Raw genomic sequence first — 18,015 nt, forward strand, 5'->3', positions numbered from 1 at the left:
TGTGTGGAGACTGTGGATGTAGCAGTCCTGTGCTGCCGTGTGTGTGTGTGTGTGGAGACTGTGGATGTAGCATCCTGTGCTGCCGTATGTGCGTGGAGACTGTGGATGTAGCAGTCCTGTGCTGCCGTGTGTGTGTGTGTGGAGACTGTGGATGTAGCAGTCCTGTGCTGCCGTGTGTGTGTGTGGAGACTGTGGATGTAGCAGTTCTGTGCTGCCTTGTGTGTGTGTGTGGAGACTGTGGATGTAGCAGTCCTGTGCTGCCGTGTGTGTGTGTGTGTGTGGAGACTGTGGATGTAGCAGTCCTGTGCTGCCGTGTGTGTGTGTGTGTGTGGAGACTGTGGATGTAGCAGTCCTGTGCTGCCATGTGTGTGTGTGCGTGGAGACTGTGGATGTAGCAGTCCTGTGCTGCCGTGTGTGTGTGTGTGGAGACTGTGGATGTAGCAGTCCTGTGCTGCCGTGTGTGTGTGTGGAGACTGTGGATGTAGCAGTCCTGTGCTGCCGTGTGTGTGTGTGGAGACTGTGGATGTAGCAGTTCTGTGCTGCCTTGTGTGTGTGTGTGTGTGGAGACTGTGGATGTAGCAGTCCTGTGCTGCCGTGTGTGTGTGTGTGTGGAGACTGTGGATGTAGCAGTCCTGTGCTGCCGTGTGTGTGTGTGTGTGGAGACTGTGGATGTAGCAGTCCTGTGCTGCCGTGTGTGTGTGTGTGTGGAGACTGTGGATGTAGCAGTCCTGTGCTGCCGTGTGTGTGTGTGTGTGTGGAGACTGTGGATGTAGCAGTCCTGTGCTGCCGTGTGTGTGTGTGTGTGGAGACTGTGGATGTAGCAGTCCTGTGCTGCCGGGTGTGTGGAGACTGTGGATGTAGCAGTCCTGTGCTGCCATGTGTGTGTGTGTGTGTGTTGAGACTGTGGATGTAGCAGTCCTGTGCTTCCGTGTGTGTGTGTGTGGAGACTGTGGATGTAGCAGTCCTGTGCTGCCATGTGTGTGTGTGTGTGTTGAGACTGTGGATGTAGCAGTCCTGTGCTGCCATGTGTGTGTGTGTGTGTTGAGACTGTGGATGTAGCAGTCCTGTGCTTCCGTGTGTGTGTGTGTGGAGACTGTGGATGTAGCAGTCCTGTGCTGCTGTGTGTGTGTGGAGACTGTGGATGTAGCAGTCCTGTGCTGCCGTGTGTGTGTGTGTGGAGACTGTGGATGTAGCAGTCCTGTGCTGCCGTGTGTGTGTGGAGACTGTGGATGTAGCAGTCCTGTGCTGCCATGTGTGTGTGTGGAGACTGTGGATGTAGCAGTCCTGTGCTGCCGTGTGTGTGTGGAGACTGTGGATGTAGCAGTCCTGTGCTGCCGTGTGTGTGTGTGTGTGTGTGGAGACTGTGGATGTAGCAGTCCTGTGCTGCCGTGTGTGTGTGTGTGGAGACTGTGGATGTAGCAGTCCTGTGCTGCCGTGTGTGTGTGTGTGTGTGTGGAGACTGTGGATGTAGCAGTACTGTGCTGCCGGGTGTGTGGAGACTGTGGATGTAGCAGTCCTGTGCTGTGTGTGTGTGGAGACTGTGGATGTAGCAGTCCTGTGCTGTGTGTGTGTGGAGACTGTGGATGTAGCAGTCCTGTGCTGCCGTGTGTGTGGAGACTGTGGGTGTAGCAGTCCTGTGCTGCCATGTGTGTGTGTGTGTGTGTGTGTGTGTGGAGACTGTGGATGTAGCAGTCCTGTGCTGCCATGTGTGTGTGTGTGGAGACTGTGGATGTAGCAGTCCTGTGCTGCCGTGTGTGTGTGTGTGTGGAGACTGTGGATGTAGCAGTCCTGTGCTGCCGTGTGTGTGTGTGTTGAGACTGTGGATGTAGCAGTCCTGTGCTGCCGTGTGTGTGGAAACTGTGGATGTAGCAGTCCTGTGCTGCTGTGTGTGTGGAGACTGTGGATGTAGCAGTCCTGTGCTGCCGTGTGTGTGGAGACTGTGGATGTAGCAGTCCTGTGCTGCCTTGTGTGTGTGTGGGGACTGTGGATGTAGCAGTCCTGTGCTGCCGTGTGTGTGTGTGGAAACTGTGGATGTAGCAGTCCTGTGCTGCCGTGTGTGTGGAAACTGTGGATGTAGCAGTCCTGTGCTGCCGTGTGTGTGTGTGGGGACTGTGGATGTAGCAGTCCTGTGCTGCCGTGTGTGTGTGTGGAAACTGTGGATGTAGCAGTCCTGTGCTGCCTTGTGTGTGTGTGGGGACTGTGGATGTAGCAGTCCTGTGCTGCCGTGTGTGTGTGTGTGTGGAGACTGTGGATGTAGCAGTCCTGTGCTGCCGTGTGTGTGTGTGGAGACTGTGGATGTAGCAGTCCTGTGCTGCCTTGTGTGTGTGTGGGGACTGTGGATGTAGCAGTCCTGTGCTGCCGTGTGTGTGTGTGTGGAGACTGTGGATGTAGCAGTCCTGTGCTGCCGTGTGTGTGGAGACTGTGGATGTAGCAGTCCTGTGCTGCCGTGTGTGTGTGTGGAAACTGTGGATGTAGCAGTCCTGTGCTGCCGTGTGTGTGGAAACTGTGGATGTAGCAGTCCTGTGCTGCCGTGTGTGTGTGTGGGGACTGTGGATGTAGCAGTCCTGTGCTGCCGTGTGTGTGTGTGGAAACTGTGGATGTAGCAGTCCTGTGCTGCCATGTGTGTGTGTGTGTGTGGAGACTGTGCATGTAGCAGTCCTGTGCTGCCGTGTGTGTGTGGAGACTGGATGTAGCAGTCCTGTGCTGTGCCGTGTGTGTGTGGAGACTGGATGTAGCAGTCCTGTGCTGCCATGTGTGTGTGTGTGTGGAGACTGTGGATGTAGCAGTCCTGTGCTGTGCCGTGTGTGTGTGTGTGGAGACTGTGGATGTAGCAGTCCTGTGCTGCTGTGTGTGTGTGTGTGTGTGTGTGTGTGGAGACTGTGGATGTAGCAGTCCTGTGCTGTGCCGTGTGTGGAGACTGTGGATGTAGCAGTCCTGTGCTGCCGTGTGTGTGTGTGTGGAGACTGTGGATGTAGCAGTCCTGTGCTGCCGTGTGTGTGTGTGTTGAGACTGTGGATGTAGCAGTCCTGTGCTGCCGTGTGTGTCTGTGTGTGTGTGTGGAGACTGTGGATGTAGCAGTCCTGTGCTGCCGTGTGTGTGTGGAGACTGTGGATGTAGCAGTCCTGTGCTGCCGTGTGTGTGTGGAGACTGTGGGTGTAGCAGTCCTGTGCTGCCGTGTGTGTGTGTGGAGACTGTGGATGTAGCAGTCCTGTGCTGCCGTGTGTGTGTGTGGAGACTGTGGATGTAGCAGTACTGTGCTGCCGGGTGTGTGGAGACTGTAGATGTAGCAGTACTGTGCTGCCGGGTGTGTGGAGACTGTGGATGTAGCAGTCCTGTGCTGCCGGGTGTGTGGAGACTGTGGATGTAGCAGTCCTATGCTGCCATGTGTGTGTGTGTGTGTGTGTGTGTGTGGAGACTGTGGATGTAGCAGTCCTGTGCTGCCATGTGTGTGTGTGTGGAGACTGTGGATGTAGCAGTCCTGTGCTGCTGTGTGTGTGTGTGTGGAGACTGTGGATGTAGCAGTCCTGTGCTGCCGTGTGTGTGTGTGTGTGTGTGTGTGTGTGTGTGGAGACTGTGGATGTAGTAGTCCTGTGCTGCCGTGTGTGTGTGTGGAGACTGTGGATGTAGCAGTCCTGTGCTGCCGTGTGTGTGTGTGTGTGTGTGTGGAGACTGTGGATGTAGCAGTCCTGTGCTGCCGGGTGTGTGTGTGTGGAGACTGTGGATGTAGCAGTCCTGTGCTGCCGTGTGTGTGTGTGTTGAGACTGTGGATGTAGCAGTCCTGTGCTGCCGTGTGTGTGTGTGTGTGGAGACTGCGGATGTAGCAGTCCTGTGCTGCCGTGTGTGTGTGTGTGGAGACTGTGGATGTAGCAGTCCTGTGCTGCTGTGTGTGTGTGTGTTGTGACTGTGGATGTAGCAGTCCTGTGCTGCCGTGTGTGTGTGTGTGTGTGGAGACTGTGTATGCATGTATGCAGCAGTCCTGTGCTGCCGTGTGTGTGTGTGTGTGTGTGTTTGTGTGGAGACTGTGGATGTAGCAGTCCTGTGCTGCCGTGTGTGTGGAGACTGTGGATGTAGCAGTCCTGTGCTGCCGTGTTTGTGGAGACTGTGGATGTTGGAGTTCTGTGCTGCCGTGTGTGTGGAGACTGTGGATGTAGCAGTCCTGTGCTGCTGTGTGTGTGTGTGTGGAGACTGTGGATGTAGCAGTCCTGTGCTGCCGTGTGTGTGTGTGTGGAGACTGTGGATGTAGCAGTCCTGTGCTGCCGTGTGTGTGTGTGTGTGTGTGTGTGTGTGTGTGTGTGTGTGTGGAGACTGTGGATGTAGCAGTCCTGTGCTGCCGTGTGTGTAGAGACTGTGGATGTAGCAGTCCTGTGCTGCCGTGTGTGTGTGTGTGGAGACTGTGGATGTAGCAGTCCTGTGCTGCCGTGTGTGTGTGTGGAGACTGTGGATGTAGCAGTCCTGTGCTGCTGTGTGTGTGTGTGTGGGGTTTGTGGATGTAGCAGTCCTGTGCTGCCGTGTGTGTGTGTCTGTGTGTGGAGACTGTGGATGTAGCAGTCCTGTGCTGCCGTGTGTGTGTGTGTGTGTGTGTGTGTGTGGAGACTGTGGATGTAGCAGTCCTGTGCTGCCGTGTGTGTGTGTGTGTGTGTGTGTGGAGACTGTGGATGTAGCAGTCCTGTGCTGCCGTGTGTGTGTGTGTGGAGACTGTGGATGTAGCAGTCCTGTGCTGCCGTGTGTGTGTGTGTGTGTGTGTGTGTGTGTGTGTGTGTGTGGAGACTGTGGATGTAGCAGTCCTGTGCTGCCGTGTGTGTGTGTGTGGAGACTGTGGATGTAGCAGTCCTGTGCTGCCGTGTGTGTGTGTGTGGAGACTGTGGATGTAGCAGTCCTGTGCTGCTGTGTGTGTGTGTGTGTGTGGACTGTGGATGTAGCAGTCCTGTGCTGCCGTGTGTGTGTGTCTGTGTGTGGAGACTGTGGATGTAGCAGTCCTGTGCTGCCGTGTGTGTGTGTGTATGTGGCCTATGGATGTAGCAGTCCTGTGCTGCCGTGTGTGTGGAGACTATGGATGTAGCAGTCCTGTGCTGCCGTGTGTGTGTGTCACGGGTGGTCCCGCGACCCACATCGCGGGTCGCGGGCTCACCCGTGCCGCCCTGCCCCCGCCAGCGCAACTCACCCGTCCCGGCTCCTGACTCGCTCCCCTCCGCTCTGCGCGCGCGTCCCCGACTGCTAGGGCGCGCGCGCGCGCGGCACCTTCTCCAAATTTAAAGGGCCAGCGCGCCATTAATTGGCGCTGGCCATATTGCCCAATTCTTCATAAGCCTGCCTCTTCCTGTTACCCTTGGCGGATCTTTGTGCCTCATAGCCTTAGAGAAAGCTTACAAGCGATTATTCCTGCGTTCCTGTGTATTCCTGCGTTCCTGTGTATTCCTGTGTGTTCCCGCTCCTGTGTCCTGTGTTACCTGAGTTCCTCCGTGTTGCTGTGTTCCGTGTGCCTGTGTTCCCGTTCCCACCTGCCTGGACCTCCTGTTGCTGACCCCGGACTTGGACCTGACGTTGCATCTCTGCCGCCTGCCCTGACCCTGTGCCTGGACCTGTCTACGAGATTGTCATCCGCTAAGGTACCTCGACCTCGGCTGCCACCGTGGGCTAGTCACACCTGGGAACGACCTAGTGGTATCCTGCCGCAGCAAGTCCAACCCGCTTTGCGGCGGGCTCTGGTGAATACCAGGTGCCGCTAGGCTCCGGTTCCGGGTGTTGGCTAGTTACATCTCCCGCGGTGGTCCAGAGGATCCACTGATCCTAACAGTAAGATCCGGCCATGGATCCCGCCGAGGCTCCTTCTCCCAGTCAGCCTGATCTCGCCACCATCGTGATCCACCAGTCCCGGCAGATTGCTGCACAACGGAATCAACTGGAGCAAGTCACCGTCATGCTGCAACAGCTGCTAGCTACCCAGCATCAGCAACAGTCTCCTGAGGTGGCCGCTGCGACTCCTGCTACCCCGGCTTATCTTCCTGCTGCTGAACCCAGGCTACGTCTCTCTTTGCCCGGCAAGTACGACGGGGATCCCAAGATGTGCAGGGGCTTCATCACCCAGTGCTCCCTGCACATAGAACTTATGCCGTCGCAATTTTCCACAGAGCGGTCCAAGGTGGCATTTGTCCTCAGCCTCCTTTCCGGGAAGGCCCTGGCCTGGGCTACTCCTCTTTGGGACAGGGATGACCTCTCGGAATTTCTGGCAGAGTTCCGGTCAGTCTTCGAGGAACCGTCCCGAGCTTCCTCTGCGGAGTCTGCATTATTGAACCTGCGCCAGGGTAACTCATCTGTGGGAGAGTACGCAGTTCAGTTCCGCACCCTGGCTTCTGAACTTGCCTGGAACGATGCGGCCCTCATTGCTACCTTCAAGAAAGGACTTTCTGCGCAGGTCAAGGATGCGCTGGCAGCACGGGACCTGCCGTCAACTCTGAGTGGTCTAATCACCCTGGCCACTCGAATTGATGTGCGGTTTAAGGAGGAACTACGCTCCCAGTACCCCCAAGGCCGTGTTAGACGTCTTCCTCGCCTGGCACCTGTATTCCAAAAGCCGCTTCAGCCCCCGGCTGAATCTTCTCCTGATGAACCTATGCAGGTGGACCGAGTCCGGCTTTCTCTACAAGAGCGTTCCAGGCGACGTCAGGAGAACCTGTGCATGTATTGTGCCAGCCCAGGGCACTTCATCGGGGCTTGTCCTGTCCGCCCCCAACGTCCGGGAAACGCCAGCACCTAGGCTTCTCAGGAGAAGCGTCCCTAGGTGAGAATAAAGCTTCTCCACGCTTGACTCTCCCCGTACTCCTCAGCGTTGGCACTGGCACCCAGATCCAGGTTTCCGCCTTCCTGGATTCAGGCTCTACAGCGAACTTTATGGATGCTGCCCTGGTCTCCCAGCATCACTTCCCGGTGGTTCGTCTCAGGAAGCCATTGTCTATTGCCTCGGTCAGTGGCCAAATTCTCTCTGTGCCCATCCGGTTTCGCACAGAACCCCTGCTCCTGCAAGTTGGAGCATTACATAGAGAAAGACTGTCCTTTTTTGTGCTGCCCCAGTGCACTTCCACTCTCCTGCTGGGCCTCCCCTGGTTGCAACATCATGCCCCTGTTTTGGACTGGTCTTCTGGGGAGATTCTCCGCTGGGGTCCGGATTGTTCATCACACTGTATGAAGGTTCTACATCCGCTCCCTGTCGGGACTTCTACCTTGTCTCCTAAGCCTTTGGGGGGGCTTCCCGCTCCATACCAGGACTTCGCGGATGTGTTCTCCAAGAAACAAGCTGAGATTCTTCCTCCACATCGTCCCTACGATTGCCCCATCGACCTGCTGCCTGGATCTTCTCCTCCTCGGGGTCGGGTGTACCCGCTCTCGGTACCTGAAACAGCCGCCATGTCCGAGTATGTCCAGGAGAATCTGCAAAGATGGCTCTCTCCGCCCCTGTATTGACTATCGCGGTCTTAACAAAGTCACCGTTAAGAATCGCTATCCTCTGCCGCTGATCACGGAGCTGTTTGATCGCCTACGGGGTGCGAGAGTCTTTACCAAGCTGGATCTTCGTGGGGCCTACAATCTTATCCGCATCAGGAGGGGCGACGAGTGGAAGACCGCCTTTAACACCCGTGATGGGCATTTTGAATATTTAGTTATGCCTTTCGGACTCTGTAATGCGCCAGCCGTTTTCCAAGAGTTTGTCAACGATATCTTCAGGGACTTATTGTACCGCTGTGTTGTGGTTTACCTGGATGACATCCTTGTGTATTCTGCTGACCTCGAGTCCCACCATTCCCATGTACGGTAAGTGCTTAGCCGCCTCAGGGCCAACCATCTCTACGCCGATAAAGGCTTGCAAATGGATCCTAACAAGTTATCTGCGGTTCTTCAGTGGCCACGCCCAGTGGGACTACGGGCTATTCAAAGATTCCTGGGCTTTGCAAATTATTATAGACAATTCATTCCTCACTTCTCGACTCTGGTAGCTCCTATGGTGGCGCTAACGAAGAAAGGTGTCAATTCTCGTGCCTGGCCCCCAGCGGCTGACCAGGCCTTCACTAGACTAAAGTCTGCTTTTTCTTCTGCATCAGTCCTTACCAGACCAGATACCGAGAAACCATTTTTTGTGGAGGTTGATGCCTCCTCCGTAGGAGCTGGAGCGGTCCTTACTCAGAAGGGGCCTAGGGGCCGTACTCTATCTTGCGGCTTCTTCTCCAAAATTTTCTCCCCTGCAGAGAGGAATTATTCTATTGGAGATCGTGAGCTTCTGGCCATTAAGCTTGCCTTGGAGGAGTGGCGTCATCTGTTGGAGGGAGCCAGATTTCCAGTCAGCATCTACACTGACCACAAGAACCTCCAATACCTACAGTCGGCTCAGTGGTTGAACCCGCGTCAAGCCCGGTGATCTCTCTTCTTTTCCCGTTTTGACTTCCAAATCCATTTTCGCCCTGCCGAGAAAAACATGAAGGCTGACGCCTTGTCCCGTGCTTCGGATGTTATGGGGGAGGACTGTGCCCCGAGATACATCGTTCCTCCTGAGAGACTTGTGCTGGCAGCGCCGGTGGACCTCCGGCAATTACCTCCCGGCAAGACTTATGTGCGACCTGGACTTCGTAAGAGGATCCTGACCTGGGGACATTCCTCTCGTGTGGCTGGGCACCCTGGGGTGCAGCGCTCTGTGGCCCTTTTTTACCGATTCTATTGGTGGCCTGATTTGGTTAAGGACGTTCGGGATTTTGTGCGGTCCTGTACCTCTTGTGCTCGTAATAAGCCCTCACGACAAAAAACAGCTGGTCTTCTGTTGCCGTTACCCGTGCCTACCTGCCCGTGGTCTCACGTGGCTATGGACTTTATTACAGACCTGCCACCATCATCTGGCAATACCGTTATCTGGGTGGTAACCGACCGCTTTTCCAAAATGTCTCATTTTGTTCCTCTGCCAGGCCTGCCGTCTGCTCCACACCTTGCCAGCCAGTTCTTCACCCACATCTTTCGCCTACATGGACTTCCGTTGCACATCGTCTCGGACCGAGGGGTCCAGTTTGTCTCCCGCTTCTGGCGAGCCCTGTGTAATCAACTGCAGATAAAACTGGACTTCTCTTCTGCGTACCATCCTCAGTCTAATGGACAGGTTGAAAGAGTTAACCAGACTTTGGGCTGTTACCTGCGTCACTTTGTCTCTGCCCGTCAGGATAACTGGTCCACTTTGCTACCTTGGGCAGAGTTCTCATATAACTCCCTGGATTCGGAGTCTGCTGGTGCATCACCCTTCTTTGTTCTATATGGAAGACATCCACGTCCACCCCTACCTCTCTCCGTGTCTGCTGATGTTCCTGCTGTGGAAGAGTTGGTAACGGACCTTAAAGCTATTTGGGAACAGACTCGTCAGTCCCTGCTTCAGGCCTCTGCCCGCTCCAAGACTCAGGCCGATAAAAAACGCAGGCCTCCTCCCATCTTCTCTCCAGGGGATAAAGTGTGGCTGTCTTCAAAATATGTCCGGTTGAAGATTCCCAGCTACAAGCTTGGCCCTCGCTATCTGGGTCCATTTGAGGTGCTGAAGCGTATTAACCCTGTGGCCTATAAGCTGCGCCTTCCTCCCACCATGCGCATCCCGAACTCCTTTCATGTCTCCCTGCTCAAGCCTGTCATCTTGAATCGCTTCTCCCAGCAAGATCCTCCTCCTACTCCAGTGGCGGACTCTACCAACACCTATGAGGTAAAAGAGATCTTGGACATGAAGACGGTGAGGGGGAAGCGGTTCTTCTTGGTTGACTGGAGGGGGTTCGGGCCTGAAGAAAGGTCGTGGGAGCCAGAGGACAACATATTGGATCGTAGTCTTCTGCAGAGGTTCCTCCAGCCTAGGAGGAGGGGGAGGCCGAAGGGGGGGGGGTACTGTCACGGGTGGTCCCGCGACCCACATCGCGGGTCGCGGGCTCACCCGTGCCGCCCTGCCCCCGCCAGCGCGCCGCCAGCGCAACTCACCCGTCCCGGCTCCTGGCTCGCTCCCCTCCGCTGTGCGCGCGCGTCCCCGACTGCTAGGGCGCGCGCGCGCGCGGCACCTTCTCCAAATTTAAAGGGCCAGCGCGCCATCAATTGGCGCTGGCCATATTGCCCAATTCTTCATAAGCCTGCCTCTTCCTGTTACCCTTGCCGGATCTTTGTGCCTCATAGCCTTAGAGAAAGCTTACAAGCGATTATTCCTGCGTTCCTGTGTATTCCTGCGTTTTTGTGTATTCCTGTGTGTTCCCGCTCCTGTGTCCTGTGTTACCTGAGTTCCTCCGTGTTGCTGTGTTCCGTGTGCCTGTGTTCCCGTTCCCACCTGCCTGGACCTCCTGTTGCTGACCCCGGACTTGGACCTGACGTTGCATCTCTGCCGCCTGCCCTGACCCTGTGCCTGGACCTGTCTACGAGATTGTCATCCGCTAAGGTACCTCGACCTCGGCTCCCACCGTGGGCTAGTCACACCTGGGAACGACCTAGTGGTATCCTGCCGCAGCAAGTCCAACCCGCTTTGCGGCGGGCTCTGGTGAATACCAGGTGCCGCTAGGCTCCGGTTCCGGGTGTTGGCTAGTTACATCTCCCGCGGTGGTCCAGAGGATCCACTGATCCTAACACTGTGGATGTAGCAGTCCTGTGCTGCCGTGTGTGTGTGTGTGGAGACTGTGGATGTAGCAGTCCTGTACTGCCGTGTGTGTGTGGAGACTGTGGATGTAGCAGTCCTGTGCTGCCGATCGCGGGTGTAACCGTGACAGTACCCCCCCTCAGGGCCCCTCTTCTCTTCTTCTTCAGCCCGCCGTTCTTCTTTCTTCGCCTCCTCCAATTCTTCTTGGTGATGAGACACCTTAGGAGGAGAGCAGGCACCGGGAAGGGTTGGGAAGCCGTAGGCTGGGTCGGCTTTATGGACACCGGAGCGGCCTTAGGGGAGGCCGGTGGAGACTCTGGAGCGGCCACAGGGGAGGCCGAGACGACTTCTGGAGAGCCGGTGGAGCACTGGCAGGTTGCGGAGTCTCCTGAGCAGCTCTAGCAAGCTGCGGAGGATGGGGCGCCACGGGAGCAGCACTGGCAATCTGCGGAGGCTGGGACGCCACGGGAGCAGCACTAGCAAGCTGCGGAGGCTGGGACGCCACGGGAGCAGCAATGGCAAGCTGCGGAGGCTGGGACGCCACAGGAGCAGCAATGGCAAGCTGCGGAGGATGGGGCACCACGGGAGCAGCTCTGCCAAGTTGCGGAGGCTGGGGCGCCATGGGAGCAGCACTGGGAAGCTCCCGAGGCTGGGGTGCCACGGGAGCAGCACGTGCAAGCTGCGGAGGCTGGGGCGCCACGGGAGCAGCACTGGCAAGCTGCAGAGTCTCTGGAGCAGCTCTGGGAAGCTGTGGAGACACTGGAGCAGCTGCGGGAAGCTGCGGAGGCTTGGGCGCAGCTGGAGCAGCTCTACGAAGCTGCGGAGGCTGAGGCGCCGCTGGAGCAGCTCTGGGAAGCTGTGGAGGCTGAGGCGCCGCTGGAGCAGCTTTGGGAAGTTGCGGAGACACTGGGGACACCGTGACCAAGCTGGACAGGTGACGTAGCCGAACTTGAGGTGGTTCAAACCTGGACTGGATTTTTGCCAAGAACTTGGACGGCAGGACCTCGGATGACAGGACCACAGGACCTTGGATGGCAGGATCACAGGACCTCGGATGGCAGGCAAGACCTTGGATGACAGGCATTACCTCGGAAGGCTACTGGATTACCGGACCGCCACAGGATACCAAGATCGCCACAGGATACCAGGACCACCAAAGGACAGCAGGACCACCACAGGACAGCAGGACCACAACAGGACACCAGGACCGCCACAGGACACCAGGACCGCCACAGGACACCATGATTGCCACCAGACACCAGGGAACACGGGAATCACTGAACACACGGGGGGCTTTCTCTTCAGTAACAAGACATGAAGATCCGGCAGGGGATGCTGGGAGTCGCCAGGCTATTTAGCCGAGCTGGGAATGCCAGATCCAATAAAAGGATGCTGGCCCTTTAAGGCTGGGAAAGGTCCACGCAGCCCCCCCCCCACTAGTGGCGAGAGAGCGCAACTGCAGGGAAGAAGCATGCGGCCTACACGCTGGGAGCCAGAATACAGGCCGGAGCGAGGTGAGGTAGGTGAGTGTAGGGGGAGTGGGGACCGCGGCAGGAGGCAATCCGTACCGAGGATCGCGGGTGTAACCGTGACAATAGATAGATGATAGATAGGAGATAGATAGATATGCAACACCCCTGCCAATGCATAGGCGGCTGGTAGCTGCGCATAGCCTCCGCTTCAGGTCAGGAGCTGTTAGGGGGAGTCAGGAACCCTCTAAGAAGAGGTGTGTGTAATTATCCAATGATGTGGCTGTTATGTCAGCTGGAATGTAATTGGAGAGGTGCTATCACCTGACCAGGGGGGTATAAGAACCTCTGCGGGGTGAGAGCAGACCAACTTTCCATCGCAGCATAAAGAATCTGCTGTAATTGTGTTTGGCCGTTGCCTGCTGTTGAATAAAGAATGGTGAGTTGATTTGCACAACGTTGCCTCTGTCTGATCTCTGGATACGGTTGTTACCACCACGAGCTTCCATCCATTACCCAGGGACTTATCTTACAGACACTTAGGGTTTGCCCCAGGGAGAACCAGTACATCAGCCTCTCCCTCCATATTTCTTGCACACACCACCCGCTGGAGACCTGCCAGGCTGTAGGACAGCCCTCCTCTCCCCATATCAAGCACCGTGGCACTAGCGTGCCTAGGCCCCTACTGCCAGCCACCCCGGTATTCTGGGACCCGGCTGCCTCCAGGCCCCAAGAAAAGGCTAGGCCCCGGTGGGGATGTTGCAGATAGATAAATGATAGATAGATAGATAGATAGGAGACATGCTCAGCTCTCTAGCAGTCACCTTGTCACACCACTAGACATGCACGCTCAGCTCTCTAGCAGTCACCTTGTTACACCACTAGACATGCACGCTCAGCTCTCTAGCAGTCACCTTGTTACACCACTAGACATGCACGCTCAGCTCTCTAGCAGTCACCTTGTCACACCACTATACATGCACGCTCAGCTCTCTAGCAGACACCTTGTCACACCACTAGACATGCACGCTCAGCTCTCTAGCAGTCACCTTGGACATGCACGCTCAGCTCTCTAGCAGACACCTTGTCACACCACTAGACATGCACGCTCAGCTCTCTAGCAGTCACCTTGTTACACCACTAGACATGCACGCACAGCTCTCTAGCAGTCACACAGCTAACCACACTTTAGGCCGCGGTCACACGTACCGCTAGGCGTCCGTTCATAACGCGACGCTAGCGCACAGGGGGAGGTCCAGAGAAACGCATGTGATCGGCTTAACAATCGCATGCGTTTCCCTGGAAACACATGTGCATTCGGGCCGAGGACCTCCCCCTGTGCGCTAGCATCGTGTTATGACAGACGCCTAGCGGTACGTGTGACTGCGGCCTTACAAGGCTATGAGTTTGCAGAGCATACAGGGATGGAAATTAAAGTAAAAGCTTTCATTACAAAAAGTTGTTCACTGCTTCAAAAGGATGCTAAAACAAAAAGAATTACAAAATAAAATGAGACAACGCGGCAAAACAGTTATAAAATAAAAAGGGAGAAAAATAACAGAAACTTACAACTTAAAGTTAGAGATGGGCGAATCCATTCTAATAAGAAGAAAGGAAAACCCCCGGTTTACACAGTCAAGTTTCAATATTTGCAGATGATACTAAGCTGTGTAAAGTAATAAATACTGAGGTCGATAGTTTAGCATTACAGAGGGATTTGTGGAAGCTTGAGGGATGGGCAGAGAAATGGTTGATGAGGTTTAATGTAGATAAATGTAAAGTTATGCACTTGGGCCATGGAAACAAAAAGTATAATTATGTTCTAAACGGTCAATTACTTAGTAAAACTGAAGCTGGAAAGGACTTGGGGGTATTGGTGGATGGTAAACTTAATTTTAGTGACCAGAGCCAGGCGGCTGCTGCTAAAGCAAATAAAATAATGGGATGTATCAAGAGAGGAATAGATTCTCATGATAAAGACATAGTTCTGCCCTTATACAAATCCCTGGTCAGACCACACATGGAATATTGTGTACAGTTTTGGGCACCAGTATATAAAAAGGATATAGTAGAGCTGGAACGGGTGCAGAGGAGAGCAACCAGGATTATTAGGGGAATGGGGGGACTAGAATACACTGACAGATTACAAAATTTGGGATTATTCAGTTTAGAAAAAAGACGACTGAGGGGAGACCTCATTACAATGTACAAATACCTGAACGGACAGTACAAGGATCTCTCCAAAGATCTTTTTATACCTAGGCCTGTGACCAGGACAAGGGGGCATCCTCTACGCCTAGAGGAGAGGAGGTTCTACCATCACCATAGCCAGGGGGCATCCTCTAAACCTAGAGGAGAGGAGGTTCTACCACCACCATAGACAGGGGGCATCCTCTACACCTAGAGGAGAGGAGGTCCTACCATCACTATAGACAGGGGACATCCTCTACACCTAGAGAGGAGGAGGTTCTACCATCACCATAGACAGGAGGCATCCTCTACACCTAAAGGAGAGAAGGTTCTACCATCACCATAGACAGGGGGCATCCTCTACACCTAGGGGAGAGGAGGATCTACCATCACCATAGACAGGGGGCATCCTCTACACCTAGAGGAGAGGAGGTTCTACCATCACCATAGACAGGGGGCATCCTCTACACCTAGAGGAGAGGAGGTTCTACCATCACCATAGACAGGAGGCATACTCTACACCTAGAGGAGAGGAGGATCTACCATCACCATAGACAGGGGGCATCCTCTACACCTAGAGGAGAGGAGGTTCTACCATCACCATAGACAGGGGGCATCCTCTACACCTAGGGGAGAGGAGGATCTACCATCACCATAGACAGGGGGCATCCTCTACACCTAGGGGAGAGGAGGATCTACCATCACCATAGACAGGGGGCATCCTCTACACCTAGAGGAGAGGAGGTTCTACCATCACCATAGACAGGGGGCATCCTCTACACCTAGGGGAGAGGAGGATCTACCATCACCATAGACAGGGGGCATCCTCTACACCTAGAGGAGAGGAGGTTCTACCATCACCATAGACAGGGGGCATCCTCTACACCTAGAGGAGGGGAGATTCTACCATCACCATAGACAGGAGGCATCGTCTACACCTAGAGGAGATGAGGTTCTACCATCACCATAGACAGGGGCATCCTCTACACCTAGAAGAGAGGCGGTTCTACCACCACCATAGACAGGGGCATCCTCTACACCTAGAGGAGAGGAGGTCCTACCATCACCATAGACAGGAGACATCCTCTACACCTAGAGGAGAGGAGGTGCTACCATCACCATAGACAGGGGGCATCCTCTACACCTAGAGGAGAGGAGGCTCTACCATCACCATAGACAGGAGGCATCCTCTACACCTAGAGGAGAGGAGGCTCTACCATCACCATAGACAGGGGGCATCCTCTACACCTAGAGGAGCGGAGGTTCTACCATCACCATAGACAGGGGACATCCTCTACACCTAGAGGAGAGGAGGTCCTACCATCACTATAGACAGGGGACATCCTCTACACCTAGAGAGGAGGAGGTTCTACCATCACCATAGACAGGAGGCATCCTCTACACCTAAAGGAGAGAAGGTTCTACCATCACCATAGACAGGGGGCATCCTCTACACCTAGAGGAGGGGAGGTTCTACCATCACCATAGACAGGGGGCATCCTCTACACCTAGAGGAGAGGAGGTTCTACCATCACCATAGACAGGAGACATCCTCTACACCTAGAGGAGAGGAGATTCTACCATCACCATAGACAGGGGGCCTCCTCTACACCTAAAGGAGAGAAGGTTCTACCACCACCATAGACAGGGGGCATCCTCTACACCTAGAGGAGAGGAGATTCTACCATCACCATAGACAGGGGACATCCTCTACACCTAGAGGGGAGGAGGTTCTACCATCACCATAGACAGGGGGCATCCTCTACACCTAAAGGAGAGAAGGTTCTACCACCACCATAGACAGGGGGCATCCTCTACACCTAGAGGAGGGGAGGTTCTACCATCACCATAGACAGGGGACATCCTCTACACCTAGAGGGGAGGAGGTTCTACCATCACCATAGACAGAGGGCATCCTCTACACCTACAGGAGAGGAGGTTCTATCATCACCATAGACAGGGGGCATCCTCTACACCTAGAGTAGAGGAGGTTCTACCATCACCATAGACAGGAGGCATCCTCTACACCTAGAGGAGAGGAGGTTCTACCATCACCATAGACAGGGGGCATCCTCTACATCTAGAGGAGAGGCGATTTTACCATCACCATAGACAAAGGTTCTTTACTGTAAGAGCAGTGAGACTGTGGAACTCTCTGCCGCAGGAGGTTGTTATGGCGGACTCTATGTACATGTTCAAGAGAGGCCTGGATGACTTTCTGGAGAGAAAAAATATCACAGGTTATGGGGATAAAACATTTATTTAATTCTTGAAGGTTGGACTTGATGGACTTGCGTCTCCTTCCAGCCTTATATACTATGATACTATGATGACATCTGCAGAACTATAAGCCAATCAGTGACCGGCAGGCTATAAAAGAGGCGGCCATTCACAATCTTGGCATGTGCTGCCTGTAGCCTCCAGCTGCTTGTACTGTGCATGTGCTGCCTGTAGCCTCCAGCTGCTTGTACTGTACATGTGCCGCCTGTAGCCTCCAGCTGCTTGTACTGTGCATGTGCTGCCTGTAGTGTCCAGCTGCTTGTACTGTACATGTGCTGCCTGTAGCCTCCAGCTGCTTGTACTGTGCGTGTGCTGCCTGTAGTGTCCAGCTGCTTGTACTGTGCGTGTGCTGTCTGTAGCCTCCAGCTGCTTGTACTGTGCATGTGCTGCCTGTAGCCTCCATCTGCTTGTACTGTGCATGTGCTGTCTGTAGCGTCCAGCTGCTTGTACTGTGCATGTGCTGTCTGTCGTGTCCAGCTGCTTGTACTGTGCATGTGCTGCCTGTAGCCTCCAGCTGCTTGTGCTGTGCATGTGCTGCCTGTAGCCTCCAGCTGCTTGTACTGTGCATGTGCTGTCTGTAGCCTCCAGCTGCTTGTACTGTGCATGTGCTGCCTGTAGCATCCCGCTGCTTATACTGTGCATGTGCTGCCGGTAGCATCCAGCTGCTTGTACTGTGCGTGTGCTGCCTGTAGTCTCCAGCTGCTTGTACTGTGCATGTGCTGTCTGTAGCCTCCAGCTGCTTGTACTGTGCATGTGCTGCCTGTAGCGTCCAGCTGCTTGTACTGTACATGTGCTGTCTGTAGCCTCCAGCTGCTTGTACTGTGCATGTGCTGCCTGTAGCCTCCAGCTGCTTGTGCTGTGCATGTGCTGCCTGTAGCCTCCAGCTGCTTGTACTGTGCATGTGCTGCCTGTAGCCTCCAGCTGCTTGTACTGTGCATGTGCTGTCTGTAGCCTCCAGCTGCTTGTACTGTGCATGTGCTGCCTGTAGTGTCCAGCTGCTTGTACTGTGCATGTGCTGTCTGTAGCCTCCAGCTCCTTGTACTGTGCATGTGCTGCCTGTAGCCTTCAGCTGCTTGTACTGTGCATGTGCTGTCTGTAGCCTCCAGCTGCTTGTACTGTGCATGTGCTGCCTGTAGCCTCCAGCTGCTTGTACTGTGCATGTGCTGCCTGTAGCCTCCAGCTGCTTGTACTGTGCATGTGCCGCCTGTAGCCTCCAGCTGCTTGTACTGTGCATGTGCTGCCTGTAGTGTCCAGCTGCTTGTACTGTACATGTGCTGCCTGTAGCCTCCAGCTGCTTGTGCTGTGCATGTGCTGCCTGTAGCCTCCAGCTGCTTGTACTGTGCATGTGCTGCCTGTAGCGTCCAGCTGCTTGTACTGTGCATGTGCTGCCTGTAGCCTCCAGCTGCTTGTACTGTGCATGTGCTGTCTGTATCCTCCAGCTGCTTGTACTGT

The sequence above is a fragment of the Engystomops pustulosus genome, chromosome 8 (genome assembly GCF_040894005.1).
Source record: "Engystomops pustulosus chromosome 8, aEngPut4.maternal, whole genome shotgun sequence".
Lineage (NCBI taxonomy): Eukaryota > Metazoa > Chordata > Amphibia > Anura > Leptodactylidae > Engystomops > Engystomops pustulosus.